Source organism: Molothrus aeneus, chromosome 1, assembly GCF_037042795.1.
Source record: "Molothrus aeneus isolate 106 chromosome 1, BPBGC_Maene_1.0, whole genome shotgun sequence".
NCBI classification, from domain to species: domain Eukaryota; kingdom Metazoa; phylum Chordata; class Aves; order Passeriformes; family Icteridae; genus Molothrus; species Molothrus aeneus.
In genome coordinates this window covers 114,575,455-114,595,102 of record NC_089646.1, presented here as the reverse complement: position 1 = coordinate 114,595,102, position 19,648 = coordinate 114,575,455, and the positions used below count along the sequence as shown (strand labels likewise).

The 19,648-nt window shown below is 39.3% G+C and overlaps 1 non-coding gene across 1 annotated transcript; it reads left to right on the top strand.

The window, feature by feature from the left end:
* The first annotated feature begins 18,120 nt into the window (after positions 1-18,120).
* On the top strand, positions 18,121-18,203 carry TRNAL-CAG (transfer RNA leucine (anticodon CAG)). Its single transcript has one exon. It is a non-coding gene; the product is annotated as a tRNA-Leu (tRNA).
* The last annotated feature ends 1,445 nt before the right edge of the window (positions 18,204-19,648 follow it).

The following is a 19,648-nucleotide window of genomic DNA, read 5'->3' as shown; positions in this document are numbered from 1 at the left end:
AAAAAATATGACACAAACGTGGTGGCCTTAATAGGAAACTCAGAGGCAGCAAATAGAGGAATTTGATATTCAGAGTTAAAAATATTTTCTAAATATCAGCAAAACACACACAAGGGCTCTGCCAGGCACACACACCTTTAAAATAGCAGAGACAGGACACAGCTGATGCTTGCCCAACTGCATGCTTTCAGAAATGTCATACTTAATATCTAACTGCATCTGTGGAAGCTAAGGGAGTGAAATCTGGATTCCTTGTGTTCTCTGGCTGGATTGTCTGGTTCTTATGGAGCATGAATCTGCATGGTTGCAGGTCAGACACCCTCTCATCTGTTAGGGACAGCATTGACATAAGCACTGTTTTTGCAAAGCAGACTTTTCCTCAGCAGAGCCACTAAAATCACCTCTCTCTCTTGCTGTTGAGATTTTTTTTCTACCAAGCAATCCACTCCCATAAAACCTGGAGTAGCTTTATATCCCTGGGGCAGCAGCTGCCCTGCAGCATTTGACTGAAGCAGAGTAAAAAGTCCAGGACTGAGGCTGAAGAGCAGACTTGCAGATGAAAAGACATCACATAAACCTCATGAAAGTGACTGCTAGATAATTGGAATAGACTCTTTTCCCTCACAATTTGCCAGCCTGAAGCCCTCAATTATAGAATGTGATCTAGGGATAATATATCTTAGGGAGTTAATTTGTTCTGACCACTGCCTGTATCATTTCTGGGCATGAATCAGTTAGTTATTTCCTTTTCTCCCTTCACATAGAAGCTCTCTGATCATTGGCATGCCCATTTGATCTATCCTACACAGCTGATTCCACTTTATAGCTGAAAGCCATCAAATTGCTCAAGGTTTACAAAAAAAACAAAAAAAAACAAAAAAAACAGCATTTCTGCATTTTTTTTTTTTTGTAAATAGTTAGGTAGATATTAGGACTTAATCTGGAAGTTAAATGAAGTAATATCACCAAAATTTCTTAACAAGAATATCATAAATGAGAGGGATTCAAGAAGGAATGTGCTGTCAGCTTGGGGGATGAGGATCAGTAAAACAAAGAAATACAAAACTCAGTGCAGAAAAGATGGGGTAAGCTGCAGCAGGATTTTGCAGAGGCTTGGGAAAGGAAGCTACCAGGTGATGAGCTAGTGAGGAGGAGGAGGAGGAGAAGGAGGAGGAGGAAGAGAGACCTGACCTGTATCAAGTCTGTGCAGAAATTCAAGAAAAGGCCACACAGTGCAAAATTTAAGTCAGGTCAGCTATTCCCAGGGAGAAGTGGGGGGTTTTTGGGGGCACTGGGTGCACACAGGAAGGACACCATGTTTGCCACATGCAACTTGTGGCCAAGTCTCAGTGCAGTGGTGGCTGCCCTGTGCAGGACAGAGCACATGAAAACAAGAGGAAAAGACAGAAAAAATAAAATAAAGAGTTTGGAAAATAGCACAGCTGAGCTGATGGTGATGAGGAGTATAACAGAGTGATGGTGGAGGCTGAACAAAACAACTTAAAGCGTGAATGACCTTGGAGAGGTGAAAATTCACTGGAAAAGGTGGAAAATAGGGAGGATAAAAAATAGCATGTAAAGAAAGTGCAATACATTTGAGCATGTTTTTTATAGCTTGAGGAATTACTTCCATTTTTAAGAAAAATTTGGCATCTTCATTATGTCATACCTCTTTCTATAGATTTATAATTCAGTTCTCCACTCAGAAAGACTTGCTGTCATATGACTTGAAACCTTTTTAAAATCTACCATAAAATACAGCACAGCATCTATAGGTGATAAAAGGAGGAGCAGTAAGCCTTGTGCACAGGACAAAACTCAGTCACAAAAGGAAGCAGTTACCTGACCTTCCTGTTTGGCACAGCCATACATGTCCACGTCCCACATTAGCCAACTGTTGGCTCCCTGATGTGCCTGCAATTCCTCTTTGAAAATAACATATATGCAGCATATTGCAGCCCTCCAAGACCTGTGGCAAAGCAACCAGAAAGAAAATTGGTGCATTATCGATTGCAAACTTAGCATGGTCTTATGCAGTTACTTACAATGATCAGACTGCTTCCTTTCCCTCCACTAATTTTCCACTCGAGTAATCAAGAAATAACTTTGGATTAAAGACAGAGTGTATTTGACAACTTAGTTACCCAGTTGTTGTGCTCAGGAATTCAAATGTATCTCATATGTCAGGGAAGATTTTTCCTGATGCTGTTTTTCTGGGAAACTTAGGTAGCTTGCTGTGACTGTGTCAGTGGTGGCTCCACAGAATACACTCTGGTCAAGCTGATTTTCATGACAGTAAGCTGTCTTTTTTTCCCTACTTGGCAAAACTCTGTTTCTTCCCACACTGTTAAAACAGAAACATGAATAAAGAGTTTCCAGGCTCATTTACTGGATGCTGTAAAGGAGCACACAATCTGCAAAGAGTAGAGTAGTTGCTGCCTTTAAGTGAGCTTTCTTGCTAACCTACTCTGTGACACAAACAACACATAAAATTCTACATAAAACATAAGCTGTTATTATCAAGCAAATGAAAAGATAAGTAGCCATTCTTCATCTCAATTTAGAACTGTAAAAGAATGCTAAAACTTTAATAAACCTCTACACAGCTGATCCAGCTAAAAGTATGCTTCTGAACATACTGTTCAGATGAGTACTCCTAGAGTTCCTCTCAACTGACAGTGCTTATGGAAGTGGAGGTATTTATTTACAAGTCCTTAGCTCTACATTTCCAGAATTCTTAGTATAACAAGGAAACCCTTTATCCGCCAAGCTGAAAAACCACCATTCTCTGATGATTTGACCTCTCTGAAATGAAAAGCAGAGCTGAGTTCATGCTGAAAAACCCATTGTGTTTCACCATGCCAAAGGCTACATCTGCTCACTGGCTCTAACTCAAAGAAACAGAGATGTAGTAAACCCCATGGACCTAGGTAAAGCTCCATGGAGAATTGAATAGTAGGAACTATGGGGCGGGGGTCAGCGAGACAGCAACATAAGTTCCTGTCTCTCTGACCCCCACCCCATAGCTGATCTCTGTAACCCTATAGGCCACTATACCTAAACCTTACTATTGGTCAAGTCTGGATCCCCCTTAACCCTATAAAAGGGGCATGCTTTAGCCCATTTGACAGAAGAAGAGCTGTCGCTGGACCCTTCACGGCCTCCCTTGGAATAAACATTGCTGTGGAACCCCAAGGCGCTCCCTTCTCCTCTCTCGCGTCTGCTGCACCCTCAGCCAGGGGCACCCTACCTAGCAAGCAAGAGCTGAGATCCTAAGAGCTTGCAATCACTAAAGAGCTGATGATCACCAAGCTTGCTAAGGGGGTTAGCCCGTGGCGTTGGTCTCGAGCTAGCCTAGCTTTGGGCACCCTGTCTCCCTGAGGACTGGGCTCCCGGGCTATCTTGCACTGCTTGATAATAAGGCCAGAATAGAGGCTTTATTATACAGAGACATTGACTTTTACCCAAACTGTAGAGAACATCACAAGATTTTGAGGTAGTGAATGCTTATATCCAATCTGCACGGGATTTTTCAACATTTGTTTATATAGCCTACGACCACCAGAAAATAAAAATCCATCTAGACTATATGTTTTGGATGCCGAGAGAGAGGAAATATTTCTTGCAGTTGTTGAATACCTGTAAACAATTGCTCCATCCTCACCAGCAGAAAATTCTTCAGGGGAGGGCATTGAATAATACGTGTTTGCACATGGAAGTAATGCAATGTAAAGGTTTGATAAGAATAATCTTAGGTCTGCAGACTTTAGCACCAGCTCTTCAGTGGCTTGTGGCAGACCCTAAAGCAATCTACACTCTGCACCAACAGGGCCTCAGAGGAGTGGGTCAACTGGACAGAAATGGGCAGTCTCCACTAGCACTTTTTTTTCTGATGAGGAGAGAATCTCCTCATTGACCCTCTGTGGCTGACCCCCAGGGTACCTTGGAGCACACAAACTATTTTTTCTCAGATGACTCCAGCCAGAGCAGCAGCCCACCCAACACCACATCCACTTCTGGGTGTGGAGACACAGGGGAGCAGAGGAGCTGGCCTGCAGCACACCTCCCTCCTCTGCTTGATTCAGGTCTCCAGCTGGAAACACCAGCTGCCTCCTGCTGTGCACTACAAAATAAGTGGAGTCAATTGACCCCAGGCCCTATAGATCTGACAGGTGTGCTAGGAGACGGAAGAAGAGGATGGCCATGTGGTCCACTGCTCTTTAGTGGTGAAGCAAAGAGGAAATTTTCCAGGGTAGAAATCCATTTTGATTTAGGTGAAATGTACATTTTTGAGTTGAGTCTGTGGTTAGAAACCATAGCTATTTAGCCTGACTGCAGAACCTAGGCTCAGTGAAGTTGCTTCAGTGAAGGACAGAGATAAGAGGGGGGAGACAGTGGGTGATAGAGAGAGACAGAGACTGCTGTGAGAGCAAGTCAACCTGACCTAGGAAGTCTTTCTGATAAAGAAGAACTAGCAGCAAATGTCTTGCGAAATTCGTAAAAATTAGTATGTATGAACCTATTGTGAAATTGTATGCATATGTATCTGAGAGGGGGATAAAAAGGGACCTGAAGTTCCCAGAGGTACACATGCCTTTTAAGGAGAGTAATCTCCACATGTGTTCGGCACTGTAATAATAAACATACCAGCTTTACAACTTTCACAAAGTTGTGGAGTTTTTGGCTATCTCCGCAAAACAGTGGCTGCAGCTCCCCAGCCCATAAGTGTACTGGGCAGTAAAACTTAACACATCAAATGGAGACTGTAGTTAGTTGGGATGTAGGAACCCAGGACACTCCTCTGGCTGCCCTGGAGGACTTGAGACCCTGGCAGGGGGCTCAGAGACCTTGGCACAGAGTCAAAAACACCTGTGCCTTCAATTTTAACCCATGGAAACAATTACCAGCTTTGTGTGAGGAGTTAAAAGCCACAAGAGTTTGAATAGAATGATAGTGAGTTTATCACAGGGTGAAAATGTAGAATTTTGGGGTTTTAGAAGGGTGGTTCAGGAAGTAAGATGGAGGAATCTGGGCGTGTCCATCTTTCTCCTTCTCCTTCTTGGCCTCCATCTTCTGCTGTGATGGTGACACTTCTGGATTGGTTTAGAGTAGAGACAAACTGTCTAACATAGGTGATAGGTATTGGGAAATTATTATAAATAAAGTACATGTAGTTTTTAGTATAAAAGATAACACTGCCCCGAGGGCAGACAGTGTGCCTCAGCCCAACCTGCCAGACAGACCTCAGTGGGTCAGAGAAAGAATGTTATAGATAACAAATAATAAACAACCTTGAAAAGCAGAGCCAAGGAATCTCATCTTCTTCTTCAGTCTCAGGGCTGGGAAAAAGAAACTTTCTAACACCTCGGGGTCATCTCGACACCAGAGACCTCATCATTGGGACAGGGATGTGGTAAGTTCATCTGGCTGCTTTATAAGGGTTGTTATTTTCTACTTTTGCCCTAGTTTATTTTACTTTTCAGTCAGCAGAAAATGCAGCAGCTGCCATCCCAAGGAGACCCCCTGCCTGGAGAGTGTCTGCCTCTCCCCATAGTGTCAGTGGCAGGAGAATCCTTTCCTGGGCTATGGAAGTGCTTGGAGAGAAGGCAAGGGGAAGTCAATTCCTACAGATCTGCCTCGTGTCTGTCCCCCTGCAGAACGCCCCTCTAAATGAACTTTTTTTCTCTTTCAGTTCTACAAACTGCTGTGACAGCAGAGGGAGGCTTGTAATACTGATATTTATTCTCTCACAGCAATGTCCACACACAGTTTGCTTACTCAAGCATTGTACAAGAAGTGTCCAGCTCTGCCTACAATGCTGCAGCTGTATCAAGAGAAAGGAGATGTGGCTTGCTCACCCTTTGTGTGCGATGGCACAGTAGTGTTTGAAGAGGCCTCTGTTCTCTCTCAAATAATAGCACTGACAGCTTATTCAGAGTACTTGATAGGGACAGCATCAACAGAGGATGATGTTAGTTCTGAACCTGCTTAGTTCTGTGCTGGAACACAGAATTTTGCTGTATTTGTTGGACTTTTTTCAGTTTCCTAGTGGATGTTGTTCACCATAATGTCACCAATGGTATTGTCTGAAGAAAAGAAGAAAGGAACATGCAAAAGTATCATATGTACAACAACAACAACAACAAAGGCTTTTTGCCTTATATTGCCAAATAAACTATTGAGCTGTTTTTACTGTCACAGCTTCCACGTGACAGTAAAAACAGCTTAATAATTTATTTGGCAAGAAGAACAGGACTGAAGCAAATAAAACCCATTTTCTCAGAGGTGATTAAACAGAAGGGTGTTGCAGGTACAGTTAGGCACAGTTAAGGTTTCAAGCACAGCTGTCAAAGCTTGAACATTGGCTGTTCCCCAGTGTCTGTGTCCTTATCTTCTCCTACAGTATCTGAATATTGCAGGTTAACTTCAAATTAAGCTGTTTCAAAGTAGCCATGCTCCCTGAAATGTGAAAGTTTATATTTAATGGCTTTTGGTTTTTCTCAGACTGGTCAAATAATGACATATCCTAAGAAGGATTTTATCTCTATTAAAATTACTTGGTTTTACTGGCAAGAACTCCAAAAGAAAAATGTAGCATAACAAGAGATCAACTCTGGTCCTGAAATGACCTAGGCATTTCTTAACTTTTTCACAGTTAATACTTCATAATCCCTTGACTGCTAGCTAATTTAATTTTTGTGCTAGAAACAAAACCTCAAAATGAATGATTCATTTTTGTGTTGAAGGGATTTTATTTTTTAATATCACTGGTGAAGACAATTACTTGCAGCCTTCTTAAATGGTAGAACTATATAATAGGAGTTGAAATATTAATGCAAATTAATGCGGTCACAATTGCTCACATTTACTCCTTCTGTCAACAATATGAGTAAGTGATTAAGCTATTTTCTATTATATTTTCTTTTCAGCCCAGGAACATATAATTTTTGAGAATAATTTTCTTCAGTCTTCACTGACAGAAGAGATACATAATTTTTGGCAAATCTACCATTGATCTTTGCCCTAGACTTGAAAGACAGGATTACTGAAATATTTAAGTTACTTTAGCTTGAGATAGCAACCCTTCTTGTACAGACAATTTAAAAAATCTATCAGAAATCACAGATAATTTTGCTATTTATAGTTGTTATCCTTTTCATATCATGAGTAACTTGATTGCTTGCAACTGGTTCTCAGTTTTCAATGATCATGAATGACTCTATATATGAATTCTTTTCAAAAATAGCAGGCTGATCAGAACAGTGTAATGAAAATTATTTTGAGATGGAGAAATAAAAATTTATCAATTTTTGTGATGATGTCACAAAAGCATCATTTTCTTGGAATTTATGAGAAAGTTTTTGTGAGAAAACTTTTCTTTGCATTGGAGAAAATTCGCTGAAGTATTAATTTAGACTCTTTTCCCCTTCTAGAAAAATCCATTCAGTAGGAAGTGTTCTCTATCTTTTTCTCCTTATAAGATCCAACACAGTATTTTTTAACTCTTCCATTGTATCTTACTACCCATAAGCCAAAAATGAAGAAACAAAGACAAGTTTTCATACAGTTTTAAGTGAAATTATTATTTCAGAAACATAAGAACTTCACTTAAGTAGAACTTAACATTATCTTGGAAATACAATGCATTTTCTGTCAGTTGATATAAACATGTCTAAACATAGTAGGAGGGAGGAAAGGACAAGTGATTTCTTGTGTACATCCCAAATCCTCAGATGGCATTTGCTATATTTTATGGTTCAGTATTGCTGTTGGAATCTCAGTAGGCACTATTAAAAGAGATCAGTTTTCAAAATTTTAGATTGGGGTATGCAAGAATACTGTAGGAAACTGCTAAGCAGAATAGTAAAGCCAGAGAAGTTAAATGGGCTTTTTACTCCTGAATAGTTTTTATATGGCATTGCAATCTGTTCTGTTAAAAATTAGATTACTTCAGACAAATTTATAACAAGAAGCCGAAGACAGTATTTAGGAAAGAGAGAAAGCAAAAGATACCAGATGGAATATAAATATGAGGTGGGGTTTTTTTTCAATAAAATTTTCATAGAAAATAGTTTGTTTGACATGATAGATGAAGGATGCTGAAGTTTTAAAATCACACAATTCCAATATCTTGGAAAAATAAGTCTCACTGCTATTATTGTTATAGTTTCTATGTGGATTGTACAAACTTTAGGAGTCAAGTAACATGTTTTTGGTCTCCCAGGATGACATTCTGAAGTAGAATTTTAGGATTAATCTTCTCTAAATAATTCAAGAATATTCTTTCCCACAGAAAGAACAACATGCAAAGAAACGGTGCAGGCAGTTATAAAAACCATGGAGTATTCAATTCAATGAGTTCTTCACTACTGCAATGTGTTGAAGGTGGTGGAGATGATGATTACACAAAAAACTGAGACTCAGAAATGTTTAAGACACTTAAAGTCAGGAACATATTAATTTTAAAAGAATATTCACTAAGATGGACTGACTAGGGCTGGTATTGGTACATCAGGGTTTCCAGCTTTCCTTTTCTGGTCTGTTGAATTCAGGTACGTGACTCACAAACAATTTTTCATATCTAAATCAGCATTCATTATTAGTGGTCTTTACCATCAGACTAGGAAATGTGCATGTGGAAGAAAGCAACAGCAGCTGTTGAGCAGCTTCCACATTATTGTGAGGTCTAATATGAATGGGGCAGGGGACAAGGGTTGCAACAGCAGGCTAAGGCTCTCACATTCCTTGAAAACACCTGCAGGGATCCACAGCAAATCTCATAGGTACTCCCCCACTCTTTTTAATCTGCTTTACACCCACAGTATTTTCTTTTAGGCTCACAACAATAATTTGCTGCTTCTAAACAATTCCCTACTTTGAAAAGCATATTTAACCAAGTTGTAATTATTGTTGTTTTGAGGTCTGCAGGTTAAAGCAGAATAAGATTAATCCCCTTTGGTTGAAAAAACAATTTATACTGTAACTACAAAATATTTTTGCTAAATAAAAATATTAAACTAGATTGAAATGTAAATTGCTAAAAATATTTTCATGTCTGCTGCTTGGGGACTGTATTCTGGGATTCTGAATCATAATAATTAAGGTATTTCAACTTTTTGGATCCCTTCAGTATCAGGTAATGGGCCGCAGCAACAAAAAGTGTCCTAGCAGCCCCAGATTTATCTAAGAAACGATTCCATAGCCAGTGTGAAGAGGCTGGTAAATTCAAGGAGAGCAAGGGCAAGGTGGTGCATTGCAGAGCTGTGATATGTGTGTTCCCAGGCACCTCAGCAATCCACAGATGTGTAAGGACAGGACTGGCTGGGAAGTCCTAATTCTGAGGAGAATCAAAATAAATTTGGAAGAACTCTTTCTGCCCCTAATTTGTGTAAGCATAATTTAGAGCTAATAGTCCCACATATTTCAGTGGGAATTGTTCTACACAATACAAATTTAGCTGAACCTTAACAGACATTTTGCCTATGAATATTTGAATGTACTTGAGATAGGCTGGGATTTGGTTGGGAACAGCTAAATCAGTTTTCTCATGCTATCAGCACTTCAGATCTAGAATGGGAGCAGAATGTATGACATGAATATTCTCCAGTGTACATACAGGCTGGTTGCTGGCTAAGATGCATGGGTAGCAGAACAAATTCAGATTAAACTGCAATATATATTGACCAGCTGGAGCAGTAAGCTTTGCAGACAAGTGTAAGGTTTTCCTTTAGAAAGAAGTTTAAGAAGGAATGGAATCGTGCAGTCCAGGCCTGCAGACATCCTCTCAAGGCACTGTTGAAATCAAAGAGCAGCAAGCCAAGTAAAGGGCAACTTGCTATTGAGCAGGGCAAGCTACAAGTGCTGCAAACTCAATATGAAGATCCAGTCAGGCATCTTTTGTTAAGAGGAAAAGAGTAATGCTCTGATTTGAATGTATATGAATGGTTATGCCCAGAAATCCTGTTCTGAAGAAACAAACTCAGTGCAAAATGTGTAAAACCGTGTTACATGTCTAGTGGCACTGCTGAAGGAATGAGTTACTCCAAAGTTTAAGCCCCACCATTTACATTTCAGGTTTCAGCATACTGTAGTGTGCCTAGGAGCCTGCAGGACTTATCCAAAAATTATGCAGATGACTAGAAACCTACCCAATGATTTAAATGGGTTGGTTGAAGCCAAAAAAGCCATATCCAGTCTCCAGAGCAAGTGTAGGATGACATGTGCATGTGTGTGTGTGCAGTGGGGAAGCGGCACACGCACAGATCCTGCTGTGAAATTATAAAAGGAAGCAGCTGGTGAACTAACCCACAGAGCTTTGGACTCCTCAGGGTAATTAATCTTGTATAAAATATGAAGCTACAAAGAAGGAAAAGCTAATATCACGGTAGAGTCATAAGCATCTGCCACTTGAACCTGACATGGCAACACCACAGGTCTAATTCTGGGTTTAAGTTATCAGTACATGTCAACAGCAGGCACTGCTCCAGTGAAATGCAAGACAAGAAAAATATGCTCCACCTGAATATGGACTTTAGCCTAATAAAATATTAGCTAATATACAATAACATCCCTAAACCCTAAAATAAGAAGTAAATTCAGCCCAAAATTAAACACACAAATTTTATTTTTTACCATTTTTTCATCCTTGATCTCTGTATTGCCCTGTGGTTCAAGTAAATAATTTTGTTCAAGCAAATATTTCACTAAAAATTATTAAATGCACCAGAAAGAAGTAAAAACCTGGTACTTGTTCATAAATTTGGTGAAAGCAAGGCACAACTATATCCTGAAAACTTATTCATTGCCACAGTTCCCTCAAAGTCTGGACTATTGAAAAATGGTGCTCCCAGAGAAGCTACGTGGGCCACCTCTAACTATTGTGCTTACTATTTAATTTGTTTTTCTGAACTTTGGTAGAAAAACAGATTAGTCTCATATAAAGAACAGAAGACAGTTACTCTTAGAAGAGTAGTTTTCTTTCTTCTCTTTGCAAAAATGGAAGTGTAGCAATGCAATGTTAGTCAAGCAACACTGTTTCTCCTCACAGATAAACAATTTTGCTTTGTTCATCTTCCAGTAAGCATATTGTGGGTAATTTCCTAATCAAAGGCTCTCTCTTTTTCCCTTAAAATCAGTTTTTGAAAATGTCACATTTCTGCAGGCTTTCCAAATCATGCATGAGAAAGCACCCAACAATGTTTTCTGATGTTAAAAACTCCTGCCTGATCTTAATAAAAAAAAAAACCTACCACGAACAGCTAAAATTCAAAATGAGCTATGATTTTGAATAAAATCCCTTTTCCATGCTCAACAACACCATCCTCTCTTCGTACATCAAAGTCCCACTGAGGAGATTGTTCTGTATGTGAGACAACAGACAGGATCCTGAAAACTACTGTTTGAAGAATGTGATTATGCATCCTACATCAGAGAACATAAGCTGTGTGCTAAAGAGAGAGGGCAGGTTTCACAAAAAATAAGGGCTTATATTGTGCCTTGTTGGTTGTATCTGGTGAATGACAGTAACACCAAAGTTTAGCTTCATTTAAGAAAAAAAAAAAATAATCTCCCTTTACCTATGACACAATTGTGCCTAAGATCTTTGTTGAAACACATGATTTTGAACTCCAGAGGGTAAAGGTAATTTCATGTCAGCATATATTGAGGAAACTCAATGGATCAAGAGTCTCAGGAATGTTTCAGCTCTAGCTTACTTTTTCAAGTCCACACCAGGTTTTCCCATGATTTATGGTTTAGTCCCAGTGGGGTATGTAAAGCTGAATTACTGATCCCAGTTTTAGCCAGAAAGGATGAGAGCACACCACAGCTTGTAGCTACTTTTTGCTTCAGGAAGAACAAAGAAAGGGATTGGCAAACTTCCTAGCCCAAGAAACTCCCTTTGTGAAGCCAGGATCAAGAGACATAGAGACATATGCAGAGACCCATTTTGTTTCACCTCTGTCATTAGAACTTTTGCATTTCCCATGCCTGAAATCTGACAACTTTAATGAAGAAATTAATAATGAAGAGTAAGTTGCTATTGTGTTTTAGTATTAAGAAAAACCATTTTCAGAAGGAATTCTGTTCAACAAGCCATGAGAAGATCAAATTTTTTTAATCTATTTCCTTCCTACTCTTCTTAGTTACTGCTGCTACCAGGAGATCAAGATAAATGTCAATTTCAAATAGTATTTTTCAAATGTCGTTTTTATTAGTGGCTACTTGCCATGTTTGAATAGTGGTTGTGTAAGGTTTGCTTCAACTATTGATTTTTCAAGTATCTGCTAGGTCCCACACTACTGTTTTTCCTCTCCAAATAGGATAGCTGCAATTTAAAACCAAGGACTGAAGAATAATGAATTTTCATTGAAAATTTTCAAATAAGTAAATATAAGGATTCCAATCTGTGAAGTTTCAAAGTTCAAAGAGTTTTCTCAATACAGTGGGATAAATATGTAACAGTTAAACTTCTTTTTTTGCTGCTTTTGTTCATGAAGATCTTCCCAAATCAGGAAGAATCAGGAAGAACCAGGAAGAAGCAGAAAGAACCAGGAAGAATCAGAAACAATGAATGACAAATATTTGGTCAGGAAATATGTCTGTTAATAAGCCAAAGATGTGAAGTTGTACCACAACTTTGGCAGTCCATAGACAGAGCTCATCTAGACTATATAAAAGTTGTAATTGTTTTTGAAAAATCATACTAGGATGAATCACAAGATTATGCTATTTACCAAGGAACAAAATCCCAGATATAAGTGAATTAGTAGTCAATAATCTAATAGCCTTAAAAAGGGTTATTGGATGCATACTCCAAGACTAATAGATAGTCTTCCTCATCATTTAATAAAGCTTAAATAATGTGGCCTTAGGTAGCAATCCTTCTATAGACAGGATGATAGACATGCTAATACATTTTGTAGCAGAACACATAATTTCATTTTTTGCTGCCTTCCAGCTTCCCAAATTCATACATTTTCAGACAGAAAAACAAAAGTTATAACACAATTTCCAAAACTAGAAGGCATCTTAGTTGGGAAATGCTATGTTATTCTCTCACTTGTTAAACATGTCTATTTATATAAATTTATTTATATAAATTACAGTATTCACTATCATAATTATTAGTGCTTGATTCCACTATATAGAATCTTGAACCCTGAGCTTTTATAAGTCATTTAAGAGCATAGCTATAGAAAAAATAGCCCCTAATTTTCATTGTTTCAGTGGTTCTACTGCTACTCTAAAGGAAGTACTTGTAGCATGAATGAGTAACAAAGCTAAGCTGATGTTAAGCACAAAAATTATGCACAATCCAAAATGTACATAAACTAATAGCTGTCTTTGCAGACATTTGGATACTAAAATTAAAATATAAACTAGGCTTTTACGTTAAAGGTCTCAAGTGATAATCATTGTCTTTGTACTTAGTTTAGATGTTTTGGAAAAAAAAGAATAAACACACCATCTTCTTAACAAGGTATAACACTTTGTTATCACTTGTTTGCTGCTTATTTTGCCACAAGAAATTGCAAATGTCTGTCATTCCCCATGATTGTTCATACAATCAAACAAGGAGGGAAACTTGACCCTGAAAATTTCTGTCTATGAGGAGGTGGTTGAAAAGTTTCCCAGCTGTGTCATATGTATAATTTATTGTTAAATGCTGCTGAATGCTCAAAAGCAATTTATCCTCTTTTTTTAGTTTGAAAACAGTTAATTTACCGTAGTATTAATAACTGCTTTAGGAGATATACAGGTTGATCTACAGAAATTTATAGAAATTTTAGTAGAGTTTTATACAGAAATTAAAAAAAAAATCCAACACATTCTTGTCAGCAGGTAAACCTGTCTCTTCACAATGAGCACAGGCTGGACAGTGCCTGGGACCTGCATGGTGGCTAATGGGATGCACAAGAACTACTAGCAGAGCTTCCAAAACCGGAAAGCAACTCAGTAACTCCAGTCTTGCTACTCCTGAGTCAATTTTTTCCCAAAATATGAGTAAAAGATTGTGCTGGTTTTGGCTGGGATGGAGTTAATTTTCTTCACAGTGGCTGGTATGGGTCTGTGTTTTGGATTTGTGCTGAACACAGAGTTGGTACTGTGATGGTTTTATTACTGCTGAGCAGAGCCAAGGCCTTTCCTGCTTTTGCTGCTGCCCCACTGGTGAAGGGGCTGGGGGTGCTTGGGAGGGTGGGAGGAGACACAGCCAGGACAGGTGACCCCAGCTGACCAAAGGGATATTCCAGACCATGTGCATCATGCTCAGTATAGAAAGTGGGGGAAAGAGGAGGACGTTTGAAGTGAGGGTGTTTGTCTTCCCAAGTCACTGTTATGTGGTGGGGCCCTGTTTTCCTTGGGATGGCTGAACACCTGCCTGCCCATGGGAAGCACTGAATTAATTCCTTGTTTTGCTTTGTTTGTGTGTGTGGCTTTTGCTTTCCCTATTATGGTGTCCTTATCTCAACCCATGCAGCTTTTACCCTTCCAACACTCCCCCTGATCCTTCTGATGAGGGAATGAATGAGCAGCTGTGTGGGGCTTGGGTAATGGCTGGGGTTAAAGCACTACACAGACATATTTCTACATTAGCTATTGGAATGTGAGAAATTTTTGAGATGAATAGGCATATTAGTTTAAAAAACTCCACCTCATGATTATAGGAGACACACCAGGCACTATTGCTCTGCAGGTGGCAGTTCATGTCTGCAAGAATAAAAGTGAAACTCTACCAGCTGGAGAGGAGCTCCCTTCCCCAGAGGCTGCCCAGTTAAAGCCCATTCATGGATAGGAAAACAGAAGTAAGGGGCTGAGACAGACTTCAGTGGAATTTCATACCCTTCCCATAAAATCCTTTTTGCCTTCCTGACTCCATGGAAACATAACAGTCAGTAATACCAAAGGGGAAAAGAGTAGTAGCCAAAAGGAACAAAGCTGTGGAGGAATCAAGCCTGTGTTAGCAGACAGAAAGGTAATCAAGTGGGGGTTGTGGAGGTGAAAAAGTGGATGTCACCTTGGCAACCCGAGATAAACTCATGAAAAATGCAATGGGTTCGCTATGAGGGAGAAAAAGACAATCAGATTAATATTGAATCAAGATGCTTTTATTTAGTGTAGGTAAACAATTCTCCAAGTGATGTGAATGCATAAAATATTTCTTTATTCTCTTTCTAAAGTGGCCTGCACATTCTAGTTATCACTGACATATCAATGTGTTAAACAGGTCAGAGAAATAGGCATGGAAACTGATGCTGATTAAATTTTATTCTGATTTCTAGTAAGCAGTACTACAGTGGAGTTGTAGCCTATTTTATTACTTTTTAATTTGGCTTCCTAATCTGATTTTTTACCTGATAGAAGAGGGCTGAAAACAAAAGGTCTATGATTAATATTTGATGGAAAAGTTAGGAAGTGTTTTTCCAGTTCAAGATTTGCATTTTCTTTTATTCTTTTAAGTTCTGGCTGTAGATTCTTTCTGGACTTTTAATTTGCCTCACTGAGATTTGGGAGCTTGATGAGAAATTCTCTTTTCCCTTTTGCACACTCAATGTGAGACTCACAAAACAGGGTTTTCAGTCTGAAAAACAGTCTAGAATAAAATATAATTTCAGTTCCTGAATAGTTGAGGCTGAGGCAAGATTTCTTGCATTGTTGAGTTAGGGAACACCAGCTTCTTGACAAAGCCTGATTCCACTCAATATCCTGGCAATAACCAGGTAAGGAACTCGGTTGTGTGAAAGCCCACAGACAAAATGTCATATATAAATTCATAATAAAGTTTTGTCATCAACATGGAAGACATTGAAACATAAATAACATCAATTTCTTAAACTTTAGGCATAGGTTTTTCTTTGTTTGTATTGTTTTCTGACCTTTGCCTGTATTTTAGCATCTACCTCTAGCACTCATTATGCATTCACATCTGGACACGTGCATGCACTGCTTTTTTAAATGCATTTATGAGTCTATGTTTTTATTCTTTGAAATTCTTAATAATGTTAAATCCCATTGTTTCACTATAACTATTTCTTTGTTACTTTTATAGACAGTGTACTCCTTAGCTTTGCTCCTTTCCTTTAAGCTGAACAAGAAAAAATGCTGACAAAATAAAAATGACTGGCTAAACAAGGTACTGCCCTGCAGCAAAGAAAACATTAATAATTAATATGTATTATGGCCAAGAATTTACATAGTCAGATTTTAGACCCACTAAAGGATCAGTTTTGACTGTTCATTCTGATTCCCTGAGACAGATCAGGAATTTTGTTTATCAGTTTCCAAATCTATCCCAAGAACTGCAGAATCAAGCTAGGCTGTTAGTGAGCAATCTCCCAGTGATTTTCAGCTAAACCTGGAAAACTGTGAGGACTGCAGCACAAGGCCTTAGGTTAAAAAATCCTCACATCTACCATTTTTCACTTAAATATGTATTTCAAGTTAAAAAAAATTTCTAGACTCCAGTTCAGGAAAGTATCTCTGTTCAGAACAGCATTTGACTCTCTGTCAAGACTCATACAGTGATGATTTAACACTTAATCCTTATATTAAAAATACTTCATCTTGTTTATCAGACTTGACAAATCATAAATTTTCAATCCACTGGTAGCACTCCACACCCAAAGGAAAGCATCTGCATATGTCTTCCCTTGGGAATAATATTTGAAGTTGGGATGTATCCTTTAGCCTAGGCAATAGCTTCCTCTTAGACACAAATTGTTTGCCTCTGGCAGGGAAAAGGCACACTTCAAATGAGTAAATATATAATAAAAGCAGTTGATTTAAATACTGGTCAATTTTCTAGAACATCTATTTTGTAGTTATTTTAACAGACCACATAGTTTTAGGGTATTTTCTTAAACTAAGAGACAGCCCTAGGACTGAAGCTTGCAGTTGTGTTCACCAGCTCTTGCACTAACCTTACCGGTGTATTTATAGCCAAACTTGCTGTGGGGTTGCTTCCAGGCACCAAAGAACATCCCCGCTCTCCAGACACATTTTTTTTCCCCAAAACACACCAAGGAATAATTTATTGCTCACCTCCTCACCTCTGTGTTTTGTCAATGACAGGCTCCAGGACCATGACAGTGTTCAGTGCTGGCTACATGACCCGGGAGAGAACCATCGAAAGATTGGGGCTGAATCTCTTCTGGCTCCCACTTTACATCTTGTCTGAGGACCAATGAGCAAAACAGGAGAGACAAAAACCCAGTCTTGGTCTCAGAGGAGGATTTTATTTCTTTTGCATTGGAGAAGCTAAATTCAGCAAGGAAGCTATGTCAACATTGGAATAAAGTGGTGCCAGGAATGGTATAGTAGGATGTTAAAAATGAGAAAAATTGCAGCTTTTGCAGCAGCTGACAGTCCAACTCTCTTATCACACAGTCAGATTATTTGAAGTTAGTAACTACAGTTGTATCAACAGCAGGGGGACAAACATACCTGCTTGGTTCTTCATAACTCTGACCACTGACTTCACTTACTTATTTGAAAGCAAATATTGAAGGTAAGACTTAGTATTAGTACACACTAATGCAAAGTTTTCATTATTTTACATACTAATGGCAAGAATCTCACCCAGACAACAAATTAATGAAGAATTTAACCTGGAGAAGCTGGAGAAAAAGTATATCATGTCTACTTAGCAGTTTCTTCAACTTTTCATCTGCTCATGTCATCAGAACAAGACAGCTGGAAAATATTTTAGTTCATTTTTATACTCCTAGCAAGCAGTACTATTATAAAGAAAAAAATATATACCAGTATCTTAAAAGCTGCTATGTTGGCATGCATTCCTGGAGATTTTTTTCCCCTCTTTAATGTTAGTTCATTCTTACAAATGTTGATTTAAAATGTCTGCAAGTCTAGTCTTAATAATAGGAGATTCAACTGTTGTCATAAGGAATTTCAAATAATACTAGGGCCGTAAATTTTATTTTAAAAACACACACACACACAAAAAAAAAAAAATTAAAGAAAACAAGAGCACTATTTGCAGCCTCCTCTTACTGTTTGCAGAAATATTTTTGGTATATCAGAGGCTCATAATCCCAACTTGCTTCCATAATTCATTACAAATGATGACAGTGTTCCAACAGAACTTCCTGTCCATCCAGGCAGGTCAGGATGGCCGAGCGGTCTAAGGCGCTGCGTTCAGGTCGCAGTCTCCCCTGGAGGCGTGGGTTCAAATCCCACTTCTGACAGCTTCTTTATGCCACCCAGCTGAGTGGTGCAGCTGACACACCTGAAGGGCAGGAGCCGTGCAGAGGGACCTGGACAAACTCCAGAAGTGGGGCTGTGGGAGAATTCATGGGAACCTCATGAGGTTTAACAAGACCAGGTGCTGGTGCTGCACCTGGCTCAGGGCAGCCCCCTGTCTCAGCACAGGCTGGGGATGAACAGATCCAGAGCAAGCCTGCCCAGAAGGACTTGGAGGTGTTGGTGGGTGAGAGGTTGGACATGGCCCAGCAATGGCACTGCCAGCCCAGAAAGCCAAATGTGTCCTGGGCTGCATCCAAAGCAGCCTGGGCAGCAGGGACAGGGAGGGGTTCTGCCCCTCTGCTCCACTCTGGTGAGAGCACACCTGCAGTGCTGCATCCAGCTCTGGGGTCCCCCCTAAGGAAGGGCATCACCCTGCTGCAGCAAGTTGAACAGAGGGATGAAGCACCTCTGTGATGAGGAAAGGCTGTGAGAGAATTGGGATTCTTCAGCCTGGAAAAGAGAACGTTTTGGGGTGACTGGGTTGTGTCATTCCAGGACCTGAAGGGTCCTTACAGGAATGATAGAAGACTATTTACAAGGATATGTAGTGATGGGACAAGGGGGAATGGGCTCAAACTGAAAGAGAGTAGGTTTAGGTTAGATTTTAAGGAAAAAATTATTTCCTGTGAGTGTGGTGAGGCAGTAGAACAAGTTGAACAGGGAAGCGGGGGATGCCCTATCCCTTGAAGTGTTAAAGGCCAGGTTAGACAGGCTCTGTGAAACCTGATTTAGTTAAAGGTGTCTCTGTCCATGGCAGGGGAGTTGAAACAAGATGATTTTAAAGGTCCTCTTCCAACCTAAACCATTCTATTATTCTTTGTGTCTGTGAATAAGGAAATATTAGTAGAGAAATATAACAATATAGGAAATCTTGGAGCTTTTCTGCATTATTATAATGAGGGATTTTTAGGGCTATTAGACTGTGCAGAAAGATTACAGAAGTCGTATCACTTCCTATTACAATTGCATAGACATTCATAAACCTGTAGTCATGATTATGCTATACAGAATAAATCATGAATATTTATTTTTTTTCCTCAGCCTGACGGAAGAAGAAGACTGAATAATGAAAAATTGTATATTTTTCATGCAAAATGACTTTCTGATAAAGCTGTAGCAATACAGATGCAGAAAAGTTGAGTATCACTTGGATCCTGCAGGCAAAGAGGAATGTAACTTGGGCAGGTTTTTGCACATGAAATTGCCATGCACTGTGGTAATGACAACACTGCAAGGTGCTCTATGGGTTTGTCTCCAGTCTGGCACAATCACTCCCTCTCAATAGGCTCCTGAATGCTATTCCTGGAATATAAATCAAGCTACATTAGAACAATCTCTTTGCAATGCTCCTACCTACATCACAGATGGGGGTTTTTTGAGTTTGATT